General features: G+C 28.6%; 1 long non-coding RNA gene across 1 annotated transcript; it reads left to right on the top strand.

Annotated features, from left to right (window-relative positions):
* Positions 1 to 1,328: 1,328 nt before the first annotated feature.
* On the top strand, positions 1,329 to 8,366 carry LOC134723874 (uncharacterized). Its single transcript, XR_010108207.1, has 3 exons — positions 1,329 to 1,443; positions 3,281 to 3,334; positions 7,870 to 8,366. It is a non-coding gene; the product is annotated as an uncharacterized LOC134723874 (long non-coding RNA).
* Positions 8,367 to 15,643: the final 7,277 nt, after the last annotated feature.

Genomic DNA, 15,643 nt, shown 5'->3' with positions numbered 1-15,643 from the left:
TCAGTCGTTTATTTTAGATTTATTTATAAAGATAAGACTAATATGTTTGCTAGTGTTCCAATACTAAATTATAGGATTTTTAATACTAGTCACAAAAGTTAAAGACACTTTTTAAACTCTTTAACAAGAGTTTTCTTGGCTTTGATTTATAGATTATAGGTGACTGGTCTAAAGTCATTTGAGCGGTGATTTGAGAAAAGGTGTGTTTATTCAATTAAAATGAAATAATTGAAGCAAACGAATTTTGAACAGACTGGTCCGTTTGCAATTGATTGGAGATCATAAAGGGACTTGTCGTTAAGTAGTCGTCTTTTTATGTAATACTTTTACTCCAGTTTGTCTTCCAGTTTACAACCGAATTCTGAATATAAAGAAAATGCATGTGTGCATAAAAAGAGGGTTTTCAATATCCTCAAAAATCGCTATATTTTAACAAAGTTATCGTGCAACCAGTCAGTATTTCACAGAAACGTTTATGTAAATTAAAAATTGGGAGAGAGAAAATTGTGATCTATTTGCTACCAAAAGAGATATTTCCCCAACTTATTTGATGTGCACGCTTAAATTTAGTCCTGCGGTCCAAAGTACCAACATTTCTTAACTGAGTAACATTTAAGATGGTAATTTCTTTGACTGTAATGAAAAGATTTTCAGTATAATTTGTAGCGGTTTGAAGTTATGGTCCTCCATTTTAAGAATTTAGTCAGCCGAAAGTCTGAAAAAAAAATCCCTATAGAACGTGTTATATCAAAGTATATTGGGAAAACAATTCTGAGACCGTTAAAGTGCCTGCAGAACTGCAGGATAACAGTTTATAATTCGGCTGTTCAAATAGTTCTAAAGAAATTTTAAAAGAAAATGACCATATTTGTTTGAATTTGAATTTTGATTGTTTCTTTGTTTGTTAATTTATTTTTATTGGGCTGGCAGACATATCCGACTTTACATTTAATTTACCCTTTTTTAAATATAGTTGTTTTTCTTCTTCAGAAAATGATTAATCTTTACGATAAACAATTTAATTCTATCTTGCTCTTATCCATTTTAGATCATATTGCAATGGCAGTAGTTAAGCAACCGCTCTATCATTCAAAATGAGAGATGCCGAGGAGGCAATACATGTATGTGATGCTGATACTGACTGGTTTTGTAGAGGAACCTTTGATAGATTATTGTATAATCATTTTTAGATTATAAAAAGTAAGAGTTCAAAGTTATCATCTTAGCTTACGTAGTTTACCATAAACTGTAAAACTATTATTAAAACATAATATTCAAAATAGGTAAAAAGAACCTGCAAAGAAAATTTCCGGAAAAACAAACTCGACTCTAAAATTAGTATTTGAAGTAAACTTCCTTTTCTGAAAATAAAGTGAAACCAAAAGTCAAAGAAAAAGTTTGAAGTGTTGGACTCTAAGATCAAAACAAATGTTTGTAAAGTTGGTAAGTTTCAAAGATGGTTCAAAGACCACTCATATAAAAATTTATGTAGTGATCTGATTATTTATGATCATTTATATGTAGTGTACACTGTACATGTACATTTACAAATGTTGTATGATTGATAGAGCCTAGAGGATTGATAGGTAGTAAATTATCTCATTTTATACTCAAAGTATGTAAACTGTAAGTGCAGATATACACAGCTACTTTAGTACAAGTAATCTTGATGTGCAGTGGTAAAGATGTGCATAAATTGTATAGCTGTAATATAAACTATACATCTGTAAAGCTGTATATAAACTGTACATATGTAAAGCTGTATATAAACTGTACATATGTAAAGCTGTATATAAACTGTACAGCTGTAAAGCTGTATATAAACTGTACATCTGTAAAGCTGTATATAAACTGTACATATGTATAGCTGTATATAAATTGTACATATGTAAAGCTGTATATAAACTGTACATATGTAAAGCTGTATTTCAGCTGTACAGCTGTAAAAATATATATATAAACTGCAACTCTGTAAAGCTGTTCATACACATGTAAAATATATAGATAGATTTCGTTTAACACAAGATGCAGTGGTAGACATGGTAGAATCTATACGTTTAGCTTACACAGACTAAATAAAATGTAGTTAATGTACATTTTTTTACAGAGTTGCAGTTTATATACAGCTTTAAAAATGTACAGTTTATATACATTTTTACAGATGTACAGTTTATATACAGCTAAACAAAAATATACACTGTTTATACAGCTTTACAGATGTACAGTTTATATACCGCTTCACAGATGTGCATCTTTAGAACTGTACATCAAGATTACTTGTACTAAAGTAGCTATGAACCAGCTCTTAACCACAAGACAGAAAAACTTGAGAAAAACAAATTCAACAAATTAATGGTCATGATGGTTCAACCATGTTGTCTGTGTAACTGTCAAAATTCAAATTCAGATTTTTTTAAGTAAGACTGTATACAATGTTTGTGTATAACACATGGGACCATAACACATGTACTGGCGAAGGGATATATTGACACATTAGTATTCCACCTTATATTGGAAATATTTATTTTATTCAATGTTATTGGTGATCTTGGGCCACGTTTAAAAGAATGTCTGTTCCCCCTCCCCAAGTCTACCCTTTGTAAACAGGCCAGGAAGGCAGTTTTTTTTCTTTCTTTCTTTCTTTTTTTCTTTTAACTGGATGTCATAGTTACATGGATAGTTTGACCAGTCCAGTTGAGGCCACTTATCAGTTGTTTGCTCTCAATCCAGTGATCTAGATTACCATACCTTAAATGCTTTCAAGCACTTTTCAAAAATGGAAACAAATTATTTTTTGGGAATAAAAATAATTTTGATTTATGTATGGAAAATTTTTTTTTAACAAGGGGGCTTATTTTTACCTTGGTTGGGGAGGGGAAACAAACATATTTCTAATTTTGGCCTCGTATTATTTTTTTCGAACTTCAGATATACATGTACATGATATAGTGAACCTATATTTATTGTTCAAATATATATATGACAGAGTTTGTCCTGGATATATTTCTTATACTCACAGAACAGTAATTAAATGCAGTGTTGATTTGCAAGTCTGCACACCTGGCTTAAAATCTTACATATAATGCTGATATTGAATGCAAATAGCCATTTATGCTATCAAAAGATACTAAACACAGGTCAAACTTCAGAGTACACTCATTTTATTACACAAAAGTCAACATTCATGTTACCATGTACAAGAGAAACACAGAGACATGTTGCATATAAGGACAGTTTTATTTTGCAAATGACTACTATTTTCTATTTTTATTATTTTCAGCTTTCCTTTGTGGTTGGAATTTATGTAGGAATTTATATTGACCAGCATTATCAGGTAATAATTTATATTGACCAGCATTATCAGGTAATTATTTATATTGACCAGCATTATCAGGTAATAATTTATATTGACCAGCATTATCAGGTAATAATTTATATTGACCAACATTATCAGATAATAATTTATATTGACCAGCATTATCAGGTAATAATTTATATTGACCAGCATTATTAGGTAATAATTTATATTGACCAGCATTATCAGGTAATAATTTATACTGACCAGCATTATCAGGTAATAATTTATATTGACCATCATTATCAGGTAATAATTAATATTGACCAGCATTATCAGGTAATAATTTATATTGACCAGCATTATCAGGTAATAATTTATATTGACCGGCATTATCAGGTAATTATTTATATTGACCAGCATTATCAGGTAATAATTTAGTATTTATATTGACCAGCATTATCAGGTAATAATTTAGTATTTATATTGACCAGCATTATCAGGTAATAATTTATATTGACCAGCATTATCAGGTAATAATTTATATTGACCAGCATTATCAGGTAATTATTTAGTATTTATATTGACCAGCATTATCAGGTAATAATTTATATTGACCAGCATTATCAGGTAATTATTTATATTGACCAGCATTATCAGGTAATAATTTATATTGACCAGCATTATCAGGTAATAATTTATATTGACCAGCATTATCAGGTAATTATTTATATTGACCAGCATTATCAGGTAATTATTTAGTATTTATATTGACCAGCATTATCAGGTAATAATTTATATTGACCAGCATTATCAGGTAATAATTTATATTGACCAGCATTATCAGGTAATTATTTATATTGACCAGCATTATCAGGTAATTATTTAGTATTTATATTGACCAGCATTATCAGGTAATAATTTATATTGACCAGCATTATCAGGTAATAATTAATATTGACCAGCATTATCAGGTAATAATTTATATTGACCAGCATTATCAGGTAATAATTTATATTGACCGGCATTATCAGGTAATTATTTATATTGACCAGCATTATCAGGTAATAATTTAGTATTTATATTGACCAGCATTATCAGGTAATAATTTATATTGACCAGCATTATCAGGTAATAATTTATATTGACCAGCATTATCAGGTAATAATTTATATTGACCAGCATTATCAGGTAATACTTTATATTGACCAGCATTATCAGGTAATTATTTAGTATTTATATTGACCAGCATTATCAGGTAATAATTTATATTGACCAGCATTATCAGGTAATTATTTATATTGACCAGCATTATCAGGTAATAATTTATATTGACCAGCATTATCAGGTAATAATTTATATTGACCAGCATTATCAGGTAATTATTTATATTGACCAGCATTATCAGGTAATTATTTAGTATTTATATTGACCAGCATTATCAGGTAATAATTTATATTGACCAGCATTATCAGGTAATAATTTATATTGACCAGCATTATCAGGTAATAATTTATATTGACCAGCATTATCAGGTAATTATTTATATTGACCAGCATTATCAGGTAATTATTTAGTATTTATATTGACCAGCATTATCAGGTTATAATTTATATTGACCAGCATTATCAGGTAATAATTTATATTGACCAGCATTATCAGGTAATTATTTATATTGACCAGCATTATCAGGTAATAATTTATATTGACCAGCATTATCAGGTAATAATTTATATTGACCAGCATTATCAGATAATTATTTATATTGACCAGCATTATCAGGTAATTATTTATATTGACCAGCATTATCAGGTTATAATTTATATTGACCAGCATTATCAGGTAATTATTTATATTGACCAGCATTATCAGGTAATTATTTATATTGACCAGCATTATCAGGTAATTATTTAGTATTTATATTGACCAGCATTATCAGGTTATAATTTATATTGACCAGCATTATCAGGTTATAATTTATATTGACCAGCATTATCAGGTAATTATTTATATTGACCAGCATTATCAGGTAATTATTTATATTGACCAGCATTATCAGGTAATTATTTAGTATTTATATTGACCAGCATTATCAGGTTATAATTTATATTGACCAGCATTATCAGGTTATAATTTATATTGACCAGCATTATCAGGTAATTATTTAGTATTTATATTGACCAGCATTATCAGGTTATAATTTATATTGACCAGCATTATCAGGTTATAATTTATATTGACCAGCATTATCAGGTAATAATTTATATTGACCAGCATTATCAGGTAATTATTTAGTATTTATATTGACCAGCATTATCAGGTTATAATTTATATTGACCAGCATTATCAGGTTATAATTTATATTGACCAGCATTATCAGGTAATTATTTATATTGACCAGCATTATCAGGTAATAATTTATATTGACCAGCATTATCAGGTAATAATTTATATTGACCAGCATTATCAGGTAATTATTTATATTGACCAGCATTATCAGGTAATATTTTATGTTGACCAGCATTATCAGGTAATTATTTAGTATTTATATTGACCAGCATTATCAGGTAATAATTTATATTGACCAGCATTATCAGGTAATAATTTATATTGACCAGCATTATCAGGTAATATTTTATATTGACCAGCATTATCATGTAATAATCAGGTAATTATTTATATCGACCAGCATTATCAGGTAATTATTTATATTGACCAGCATTATCAGGTAATAATTTATATTGACCAGCATTATCAGGTAATAATTTATATTGACCAGCATTATCAGGTAATTATTTATATTGACCAGCATTATCAGGTAATAATTTATATTGACCAGCATTATCAGGTAATAATTTATATTGACCAGCATTATCAGATAATTATTTATATTGACCAGCATTATCAGGTAATTATTTATATTGACCAGCATTATCAGGTTATAATTTATATTGACCAGCATTATCAGGTAATTATTTATATTGACCAGCATTATCAGGTAATTATTTATATTGACCAGCATTATCAGGTAATTATTTAGTATTTATATTGACCAGCATTATCAGGTTATAATTTATATTGACCAGCATTATCAGGTTATAATTTATATTGACCAGCATTATCAGGTAATTATTTATATTGACCAGCATTATCAGGTAATTATTTATATTGACCAGCATTATCAGGTAATTATTTAGTATTTATATTGACCAGCATTATCAGGTTATAATTTATATTGACCAGCATTATCAGGTTATAATTTATATTGACCAGCATTATCAGGTAATTATTTAGTATTTATATTGACCAGCATTATCAGGTTATAATTTATATTGACCAGCATTATCAGGTTATAATTTATATTGACCAGCATTATCAGGTAATAATTTATATTGACCAGCATTATCAGGTAATTATTTAGTATTTATATTGACCAGCATTATCAGGTTATAATTTATATTGACCAGCATTATCAGGTTATAATTTATATTGACCAGCATTATCAGGTAATTATTTAGTATTTATATTGACCAGCATTATCAGGTTATAATTTATATTGACCAGCATTATCAGGTTATAATTTATATTGACCAGCATTATCAGGTAATAATTTATATTGACCAGCATTATCAGGTAATTATTTAGTATTTATATTGACCAGCATTATCAGGTTATAATTTATATTGACCAGCATTATCAGGTTATAATTTATATTGACCAGCATTATCAGGTAATTATTTATATTGACCAGCATTATCAGGTAATAATTTATATTGACCAGCATTATCAGGTAATAATTTATATTGACCAGCATTATCAGGTAATAATTTATATTGACCAGCATTATCAGGTAATAATTTATATTGACCAGCATTATCAGGTAATAATTTAGTATTTATATTGACCAGCATTATCAGGTAATAATTTAGTATTTATAGGTAGGTTGTAATGTTGTCAGGACAATTGACTTTGACATGATTGAATTCTTTGATAAGTTATTTCATAAAATTATAATATGAAGATACATTGTGTGGCTTTTATTTCCAATGAGACGGTCATGACAGTAACCCACCACAGATATTGAGAGACAATATTAACTTCTTAGACTGATGGTGAATGTCTCACTTGCCTTGTGCATGCATAAACAATCACACATACCCTATGAATAGTATGCCAATGCTTTCCAAACTACACAAAAAGTTCTGTAATATTTATTTTATTGTAGTATTTATCCACTGGTTATTACTTAAACCATGTGTTTACAAAAATGCATATCAGTAGTTTCAATTTTTATACTTTTGATTAGAAACCCAATTTAATCTTAGTTTCCTTTATATTTCTTTGAAAGTTACAAGATCTGATTATGATACCAAAGTATTACTTCAACATGCTTCTGCATTAACCAGATGTCAATGGATGTCTTTTTATAGTAAAGAATTTGTGGGCTTGTTACAATATATAAATATGTCATGGGCAAAGATTTTACAATCCAATGAAATTATAATTGAGTAATTTAAATTCTGACTAACAGTGGATTTATTATTTATTTTTTTATATGTTTTATATTGTGTCAGGTACCAAGGGTAGATGATCCGAGCTCTGTATGGACGCAGGTCAGAGAATATGCCAAACAATTTGAGAAAGACAAGAAGGACAAGTGAAATTGACCTTATGGTTTATCCTTTGACCAGATGCCACATGACATTCCATGAGTTAATTCTGACTTGCTATAGACAATCAACCTTTCAGTCCTACAACCATGATGATCAAGATGATTACAGTTATCATATATGAGTGATTTGTAATGTTAGGGGTTATACAGAAATTAATTTTTACAAAAGGATCAATCTTTCGTATTTTTGTTAGTTCTATAACTTAACATTACTGGGCATTATTTGTTATTATGTGAATTATTTAATTATTGTTTCCATCAAAATAAAAACAAAAATATTTTATAGACTGTTTTCTAACCTCACAACATCTGTTCTACAAGTTTGTACTCCGACTTATAATTCACTAAGGTTTAACTTTATGTAATTAATTTGTAAAAAGAAATTATAGTTCTATAAAACAGGCATTTTTGATCCATTTGTATGCCCCACCTACGATAGTAGAGGGGCATTATGTTTTCTGGTCTGTGCAATGTCTGTGCATCAGTCTGTCTGGCTTCAGGCTAAAGTTTTTGATGAAGTGACTTTAATTTAGTACACAATTGTTCCCTATGATATAATCTTTCTAATTTTGATGCCCAATTGGAATTTTAACCCAAATTTTAGGGTCCTCTGAACATAGAAAATGATAGTGTGAGTGGTATTGTTCAGTAATCCATAGAAGATTGTTGTCACTACATTTGTTCTTTACCGAACGGAGTTGCTATCATCCACTAAAAACCAAATGATGAACACAAGAATGGAATGTTTTTTATGCCCAACCTTCTTAAGTCAGTGGAATTATGTTTTACAGTCTGTGTGTCTGTCAGAAGAATCTTCCATCATGTTCCAGATTGCCATTGTCACTTTTTGAAAAATGAAAAAAGGGAGATCTGGTATCATTCTCAATGTGACAGCAACCCAAACCCATGCCAACTAAAAGCATAGGTCTAGATAGATGTACAAATGTATGTGAATAGTTCTCATTGGCAATCATACCAAATCTTCTTTTTCATATATAATAAGCCATCAACTCACAGAACTATGTTACTATACTCAGACTCAGTAGTCTCATTCTCGGCTGATCTCAAGACTATTTTTCAATTCATGTAGGCATTGTCAGTCATAAAAACTTACATTTGACCACTGAACCATGAAAATGAGGTCACGGTCAGATTACATCTCGCAGCTAGACATTTAAACCTTACAATAATTCCATACACCAAATATAGTAGACCTATTCAGTATTGCATACAGTAGAAGAAAAACAGACCAAAACACAAAAACTTAACGATAACCATTGAACCATGAAAATAAGGTCAAGGTCAGATGACATCTGTCAGTTGGACATCTTGTATACACTAGACATATTGCTTAAAGTATCTGAAATATGGACTTGACCTCAAAACTTAATCTTGTTCACTTATCCATGAAATGAGGTCAAGGTCAAGTGAAAACTGTTTGGACTGGCATGAGGACCTTGCAAGGTACGCATCTACCAAATATAGTTATCCTATAACTTATAATAAGAGAGAATTTAGCATAACAAAAAATCTATTTCGAGGAGTCACGTAACCATGAAAATGAGTTCAAGTAAATTGGACATGTGACTTATGGAAACTTCTTAACATGAGGCATCTATATTCAAAGTATGAAGCATTCAGGTCTTCCACTTTCTAATATATAAAGCTTTACAAAACTTAGCTAAAGCTGCTGCTGCCGCTGGATCACTATTCCTATGTCAAGCTTTGTGCGACAAAAGTTGCAGGATCAACAAAAAATGCTGTACATTTCCACTGTCAATATGTTTATGTATTACATCACAACTAGAGGATACTATTTAATGGAGTCGATCAGCACATTTCATGTATAAAAATGAACATAAAATAAGAATATTTGACTGGGAAATCAATGTATTTCATTGCAACCAATATAAAAAAAACTTTAACTTTTGTCAAACATTTCGATATATTGGACACTATTGTTATTAATCAACTTCAAAACAATAAATATTTATATTTCTTTTATTTTCTGATTTCTTGGACGATATTCAACAACTTTTTTTCATTATAAATTCATTTCATCAATAGTACAAAATGATGAAATATACATTATTAAAATATTGCACAATTTTATATCATCACAAAAAATCACATCACAATCATATTTCATAATCAATATTACTATACAAAGTTTGTACAAATGCATTAAATATCTCAATTTTCAGATATCTTTAAATACTTTTTCAAGACATACTCCCATTCTTCAGGTAATGTATAGGTCTCAATTGTGATTCATTTCTCCAATAAAGTCTTAAATAAGTACTTGGGTCAGAATGCCAAAGTATACTTTTATAAGAAAATTTGGTGTATTTCAAAGAGACAGCAACCTAACTACACTAACAACCCAAAGTCATCTAGAGGTCAAAGTTCAGATTTAAAAATCACCACCCTACAATAAATAAAGATCACTATTCCCTAGTTAAAAAAACACTTTTTTGGAATAGCTAATAAAAATGAAAGGCAAGGTCATAACAGGTGGAAAATGACCTATAAAAATATATAGATGTCAAAAAGTTACTACACCCTTTCAAAAAAAGTCTCAAAGTCTTCAAAGAGACAAAGTGATCTCTAAATATAGATCTAGATGAAAAACAACTGTCTAGACCTGTTGCACAAGTCTCATATTTCATTTTTGTCAATATTGATTTTTTTTAAATTTCAACTGTGATACATTCCCTGTAAAAATGAAGGCACTTATACAATATATTCCTAAAAAAAGTTGGTGAAAGAGGTATTATCTAACCTGATTACTAAATATGGCCATGGTGAGATCTTATTCAAATCTTCCACTATTAAATTTCTTATAGCACAAAAAGGGTTAGAATACATGTATATCTAAATGCTAAGTGAGAAAAAAATGCTACAAAATAACCATTTTTAAAAGATTTAAACAACCTGTCAGTTTTGTAGTTATCTCCCCTTGTATAAATATATAATTTTCCAATAAAACAATTGATGTGCACAGTTAAAAATACCATGACATTAAATTTTGCTTAATATTAAATATATTATAACATGTGCTTAATATTGTATAAATGATATTGCTTAATATTGAATAACATAACATGTGCTTTATATTTTATAATGACATGCTTATAATATTTGTTATTTAAGAGATTCAAAGCATATTTAAATGTTTTAATGATTAAAATTTCATACTGTTTAATCAGACACATAATGGTGGCAGTTTATAAACAACCTTGGGTAAAACCTCAACCAAAACACCTTAGGATATTCAATTTAAAGATGTTTGTTTATAACATAAGTAACAACCCATTATCATTGTTTATTATGTTAATGTTTGATAGTATACACTTTAAACAACAGGAGAAAGGGAGACAACTCCCTGAGACAATTCATTCAAAAATATATAATTATTTCTGGGGAAAAAAATGTGAGATAAAAACATAATAATTAGAAGTTGTTTAGCACCATCTTTATAGTTGAACAAATCTTCTTCCATTGCTTCCATAGTAAGAAAAAGAATAATTATAAACTTGATGCCAAAATCTAAATATTTACTATATAAGCAATTTAGAGTTCAGTATAAATATATAGTATTAATATTTCATATGGATGTGACAATGAAAGAAAACAAGTCATTTCATTATCTGCCTTAATAAAAACTGTTATATTAAGATAATTAAAGGGGAAACAACTCACTTTTAAAATCTTTGTTATCAGTTTACCAACTAAATACTGACAACAACTGTACTTTTAACATTAAATATGAAACTCATTTTCAGCTATATATAAAAATAATGAAAAGTGAAAGAAACTAAAAATGTGAATTGACTAGACCTAGTATAATGTAAGAGTTTGTTCCCTTGTATTCACAACCATTACACTTATGCTGCCCTTGACTGGACTGACAAATTATAAGGCAAGTTTTTATATAGTTTTGGAGATTCTTTAAGCCTCACTTAAGTTTTACTTTATTGGATTAGTTAATATTTATTTTCGATGTAAAGGTTTTAATTATAAATTTTAAACATTTAGTAACATTAAAGGGAAACTCCGCAAAAAAATCAAAAATTGATATTATGTCCATTCTATAAAAACAATGCTCAAATTCATGGATATTAAAGTTTTATTTTGCTAGATAAGAGATAACAATCGATTTTAAACTTAAAGTATCAATTCAATGCGTGCCGCCATTTTGCCATCTTGTCCGATTAGAAAACCACAATATGTCTATGAACCACAAAGGACCAAAACTACAGTAACCTTATGTAGTCGTAATTGTGTGTCGATATCTTGTCAATTGTACGGTTGTTTTTAAAGGAAGTTTAATTCAATCAATACAAAACGGTATACGCATATTCATTTTCGTTCATTATTATATTGTGGTTAACAACTACGACCATTTGTCAGCTGTGCGCTTTTAAGGGCATACGATACAGTTTTGATCCTGTATTTACAAGTTCATGAAAATTTGCATATAGGCTATTTTTTACCTGATTAAATCAAATATGTAATAAAAAATATACCTTCATGTGCTACTTTTTGAGTAAAATGAGGTTGAAATTTTGTATAATTGCTCGAAATTCAGATTTGTGGCCGTAATTTCTTTTCCGAAAGAAAGACATAACTTTTTTGTTATAAAAGATAAAAACAAATTGTTTTTTGTTAAATAATCGGTAATTTCTGTATTTTATAAATATCCTTAAAAAATATGCAATTTTGTATTCAGAAATAACTCATAGTTATCAAATGTTCATGAATGAGGAAAAAACGTATTTTTTTACTGCATGTTTATCACAATTAAAAAAAATCCTCTATTTACAGTTTTATAAAATTTGGGTCACATAATCTCCCTGCAAAATGAAACCAAATGCCGTTTTGACAAATAGGGGTCTATGAACTCGTTTTCAAATTAAATAAGTTTGAATGATAAAAATCGGTCGAAAAATGCATCTTTTCCCGATATGTCACAGTTTGACGTCGCGAAAATAACAAATTACGTTAGCAACGTCATTACCTTCCCTGTAACTGTATCGTATGCCCTTAATTATGTATATTGTCGATAAGCTATAAGAGTTAAACAGATTTTATTTTTTCCCAGAATTCAACAAATCGGGCTAAAACGTCACAACCCACTCGAGAAGGTCAACCAAAAAAATTACAAATACTTGATTTTCTCTGTCATTAGAAGGAATATAAATTTAAAACTTTGCAAATGTGTTTTTTATGTTAAGATGAACATAATTAGATAAGTAAAAAATCGCAGAATTTCCCTTTAATTTATAATGCCATTTATTGGATGTATCACCTGTGAGTGATGTTGTTATAAGGTTGACTGCCAAAAAAAATAAGTTGATTAAAATCAGTAAAATACAAAATAAATTAGTTTGCTCAGGGTGCTATCCCGTGAATTTGAAGAAGCATTTTTTCCAAATTTATTAAATTCCATGAAGCTTTCATGAGGATGTTCAAGTTTTTAAAATCTTTAACAACAGACTGTACCCATATGATAGTAAATTACTGCTATTGGCAGAAAAATCAAACTTTTTTCTTGATTATAAAAAAATTGTTATATGCTTCTAAAATCCAAGAAGAATTGAAAGGTGAGTGATAATTTCAAAACTAAATCCCTTTCCTTTAATTGGTAAAATACAGAATGAAAAATAAAAAAATGTTCTCCAAAATATTTTGCAAGTTGCATATTCTTTATCATTGTTCAGGAAGAAAGTTCTCTCCATGTTTCCCAAATTTCCATCAATGTTTAATAAAATTATTGATGTCATAAAAAGATCTTTAAACACAAATTGAACCTAAATACTGACAACACAATAACACCATCTTGCCTTCTCAATATTTGCAAACAAGACAAAGCGCCTATAATTTTCTCCAACGTTTTCACTGTGAACACTTAAATATAAAATATATGACTTACAATGTTATTCAAAATATTATTTAGTTTAGAGGGAATCTAATAACTATTCATCTTGGCCTTTTTACCCAGATTTTGAGTTTATGTGACCAAACTATGTCAATTCCTAAATTCTCATCTAGCTTTCAATTTGGGCAGGCTGGGTAGCTTTTTTTTTTTTTTCATTTCTTGTGATATAAAACATTATTTTTTCATACAATAGAACAGACCATGATTCTGTTATAAGCACATTGAAAAAAAAAACAAAAAAAACTCTGTATAAATAATGACTTCCCTTTGGTATTATGAAAATCTAGAAATAAGTTTGTTTCGCCTTACTAAGGAAGCTAACAGCTTATTAATATGCATTGTATGTTTTAAAGCATTGTAAATGTAGAGATTTATAAATGTGCTAAAAGTAAACCATTCAATTAGCACTAATAAAAGTAAACCATTCAATTAGCACTAATAAAAGTAAACCATTCAATTAGCACTAATAAAAGCTCTGGTTAATTAATGACCTTATGGTATATATTAAAATGGCACAATCTGATTAATGACAATATACAATATTCATATAAAAATAATTTTTCAATTATAAAAAGCTTGTCATACTTCTGAGAATAATGTTTACAAAGCATAGAATTGAGCAAGGACAATGAATGGTATAAGATCAATGAATGGACATATACTGTACATAGTATACTGTAACCAAATAATGACATTATTTATGGAAAATCTAGACATAACAAAAAGTTGAAAAATATGTATAGAAATACAAAAAAAGAAGATGTGGTATGATTGACAATAAGACAAGTATTTACCATATGTAAAAATTTGCCTACACACTAAATAAATAATAAATACAAAAGTCAGTGAAGATTTGGTGGCCTTTGGTGGCTCTTAGGTCAGGGTGTTGTCTCTTTGACATATTCCCTATTTCCATCTACTATTATATTGTTATGGAAAAGGTAAAAAAAATATATAAATTTAGGGGTCTAGAGATCCTTAAAGAAAATTCCTGACCTGTCAGAGAGAAGAGTTAATTTTCCTTTGATGAAATATAGTGTTTTCCCAAATTGTTTAGACTGAATTTATACTACTATTATGGAATCATTTTGGAGATAAATAAAACAACCATTTCTTTTCCTAATCCTAACACATTCTTGTCAGTTGCCTTAAAGTTGTAGAAATAAATAAACACACTATTTTCAGACTTTACAAACAAATCACATTTACATAACATTTATATTATGCATAAAATAAAAGCACTTATGACATTGTTCAACAACATATTAACATAATCTTATAAATTATACACCAAAAGAAAATGATCATTACAACTCAGTTATCTTCTAAAGAGTTACAATTTATTTTAAATAACTAAGAATTTCATATTAATTTCTGTCGTAGTAATTCCATTTGTTTTTACCTATAGCTGTAGTCTAACCCTTTGGTATACTTTTCAGTACTTTTAAACCAAAAAACTGACCTGAGCACAAAACTAAAGGATGCTCCCAGTCAGATAGACATGTGCACCTTATGAATTAAAATCTGTATCATACATACATATTTATAGAACACACATAGTTGACATGAAAAGTTAATAGCAGATAATTTGACCAAAGCAAGAAACCTGATGGACATATACACTTAATTGGTTAGATCAAATTAAGGCCAAAATTGACCTTGCCTTTAGAAACAAGAAAATATAAAAAAAATTGTATCTTTAGCACTAGATGTTAAATGTAGCTTGGCAAAAATC

This window comes from Mytilus trossulus, chromosome 6, assembly GCF_036588685.1.
Source record: "Mytilus trossulus isolate FHL-02 chromosome 6, PNRI_Mtr1.1.1.hap1, whole genome shotgun sequence".
NCBI classification, from domain to species: Eukaryota; Metazoa; Mollusca; class Bivalvia; order Mytilida; family Mytilidae; genus Mytilus; species Mytilus trossulus.
Note: the sequence above shows the minus strand (reverse complement) of the source record. Positions and strands in the feature narration are given on the sequence as shown.